Source organism: Pinus tabuliformis, chromosome 1_1 (genome assembly GCF_031772625.1).
Source record: "Pinus tabuliformis cultivar Carrire ecotype Pingquan chromosome 1_1, CPIR1, whole genome shotgun sequence".
Taxonomy (NCBI): Eukaryota; Viridiplantae; Streptophyta; class Pinopsida; order Pinales; family Pinaceae; genus Pinus; species Pinus tabuliformis.
Genome location: NC_142297.1, coordinates 285273589 through 285277034, shown reverse-complemented (window position 1 = coordinate 285277034; position 3446 = coordinate 285273589).

Here is a 3446-nt window from a genome sequence, read left to right as displayed (position 1 = left end):
CACCAAAATTATGGGCCCCGTTTGGGTAAATTGCTACATCAACTTCCTAGGGTCGTAACCTTGGCATATGATTTCTGTTTGACATGCACAATACCTTGTTAGAAATATCTATTCAAGGGATACAACTTCTAAGAATCCAATAGTGGTAATGTATACTTGTTGTGCCATTTTTCCTAAAATACATCGTTTAGGGCCTCAAAACGGCTCCAGAAGTTCAAGACATGAAAAAGTGCCAAAAATAGTAAACTATACTACAATTACGGAAACTGAAAGACTAAAAGAGACAGTGGTGGGGGTCCTAGTGGAATAGGTAGATGGCCATGAACATCCACCTGGATCAATCCTCCCCCTTAGGAAACAATGGTCTCCATCACGTTGAGTGCCTCAATGAGATGATGAAACTTCTACTGAACTTGGTCCCTAGTGAGCCACTTGCCTTGTTGAAGGTGTTGGCTAGCTTTGACAACCCGATGTAGTTGGATATTTTGTTGGTGAGTGTTCTTAATTTCTGTGTCCATAATCTGATCAATTTTGGCCTATTCCATGCAATTTGTGTTTAACTATGTTGGTGTGAGTTGTTCTGTAATGTTTGATGTGTCCAATAATGGTGGGAAGTATGGTCGAAGGAAGTCCACGTTGAACACTGGGTGTAGGCCAAGGAATGGGGGAATACTGAGCTCAAAATAATTTTATAAAAAAACATTGGTAATCGTGTAAGGACCATCTCAGAGTGGTCTGAGCTTTTGATGGGCTCTAGTAAGGCGTTCTTTTGGAAAATGCAACCAAACTTTCTCATCCACCTGAAACTTGTGTGGCACTCAATGTTGATCATGTCACTACTTGTACTTGGAATTTTCCATAATGGAGGGGTGATATATCAGCCTATTGGGTAGAGGTTCTCCGGGAGTCAGATATAATGAATGCTTGACCTAAAAACACAAGGGTACCCTTGTGGGTGAGGAGAATATGTCCCTGTATTCTTCCATGACTGTATCCACCTACTTCTACTGTATGGAGGAAGCATTCCCAGGGGACATGGATGTGGCTACACTCTTCCCCTTGCTTTTCGAGTGAATCAAAAAGAAAATAAATTTCCTATTCTAGGAGATGATCTTACCACATTTCTTAGCAGAGATCAAAGAGATGGCAGTAGGTGGAGCTACCTCCATTATCCTGTCTAATGTATTACCCAAAGAAATAATAATAGAGCGAGGTCTGGACTCATATACAACATGTAACCTCCATAAGTATAGTTTTCCTAATAATACATCACAAATGTCAAGAGGAGCAACATCACACAGTACCTCATCTGTGAATGAATTGATACTATAGGGAACATAGCACTACTGGATAACTCGAAGATCTCGTCCTTGGTGAAGCCACCTGATGATGTACGATTGCGGGTGAGGTGTTCATGGTAGGCTCAGACGCTTCATGACATCTAGTGAAATGAGGTTATTTTGGCTTATAATTTCGACAATGAATTGCAATGGATAGTCATTCACCCACATCTATGATTGGAAGAGATGCTCTCCCTCCTCTCAATCTTTGGGCTCATTTTTCTGGATCTTGGTGCTGGCAATAATGGCACTAGGCTCTGCGTCAATAATTTGCTTCCCTTTGTCATTCCTCTTCTCGGGTTCTAAATAAAAGTCAGAACATGCATATGATTCGGTAGCCTTCAAGTTGGCCACCAACGACTACTTGGACCAACACTCACTTGTGTTGTGAGTGGGGCTCTTATGGAATTCATGCCACTTTCCTGTGTCCTTCTTTGACTTTGTGGTAGTGTTCCTTCCTTGTGGATTCGATGGGTTTTATTGGGTCACCCCGCCTTATCTTTTCCCTCACTTTTTTGGTTTGGGGACGCCTTTCCATTGCTTCATATTCGCAGATCCAAAGTCTCCCTTCTTCTGTTTAAACTTCTGCTCAATCTTGATAGCGTATCGATATGTCGTGCCAAGTGAGGAGATGTCGAGGAACTCCATATCATCCTAGATGCACCTGTGTAGGAATCAATGGTATTTGAGTACCAAATTCTGCTCAGAATCCTTGATACTGAACTTTGTTAGGAGGGTATGAAAAATATTGGTAAACTCCAACATTTCTTGGTCCCTTCCCTGCCACAACGTGGTCCACTTTATGTGTTTATCCTCATAGCTTCAGTAGTACTTCTAATTAATGGCATCCTGGAAAAAATTCCATGTCAATGTGGCTGCAAATAGTGAGGGTGTACTTTCGTATTTCTTCTCACAATAGTTTTCCCACCAGTCCTCCACGTGGGGATCGATTTTGAGAAGTGCAAAAGTAATATTTTCCCAGTTGGAAGAAGAATGAACAGAAAAATATCCTTCTAGCAGATTTAACCATTTATCTATGGCGTCTGCATCTATTTGACCTTCAAATATGGGAATGTCAACATTAGCTTCTACCTTAAAGGGAGTAGTGCTTCTAGAGTGGTTGTTGGAGGTAGATGCATCGCCTTTGGGTAGTTGCTGAAGGATATAGGCAAAGTTTTCCATCATCACATTACTTTACCGCTTGAGGGATTCTTCAATAAATATTTTGAGAGGATATCCTACCCCCTCGTCTTTCTTTTCTTCCACCATCAGAGGTTGTCAGAATTCACGAGGCTAGTATTGCAAAGGTTAGAATAGTTCGATCTCGACGTTGCTGGGGACATGCAAAGGAAAAAAGAGAAAGAAAACCATTATGATACCTCTGATCCGAACTTAAACAAGAATGAAAAAAATTACATATATAACCATAAATACATAGATGTAGGATAAATAATACTTTATTTCATTAATATCAAATATTGAAATACACTTACAAATAGAATGGAAATAAGACTAGCTCGGGAGATGGTAGCTTATCTCTCAGAAGAGATGTGGTGGCTACATGCCTTTCAGTTGTGTTACAATGAGGCTTGGAGACCTATTTATTATTGAGAAACAATGGAAAACCCTAAACATCCATAAATCTAACCCTAGGAGAAGAAGCACAAAAACTATTGGCCCCATTTGGGTAAATTGGTACATCAAATTCCCAGGGTCGTAACTTTGGCATACGATCTCCGTTTGGTGCACACAATACCTCGTTAGAAACATATATAAGAGGAATACATCATCTGAGCAACGAATGCTTGTAAATTTCCCTATATTGGCCCCGATTTTCCCAAAAATGTCGTTTAAGGCCTCAAAATGGCTCTGGAAGTATAGGACACGAAAAGCTGCCGAAAATAGTAAATTACGCTACAATTAACAAAACTGAAAAATTGAAAGAAATAGTGGTGGGGGTCCTAGTGGAATAGGTGGGTGGCCACCAACATCCACCTAGATCAGGCATTTTAACAATTGCGAAATATGACACTTAATAGGATAGGACTTTAGATTTTGCATTGAATTTTCCAAACTAACATTGCCAACAAAATTTAAAATATAGGC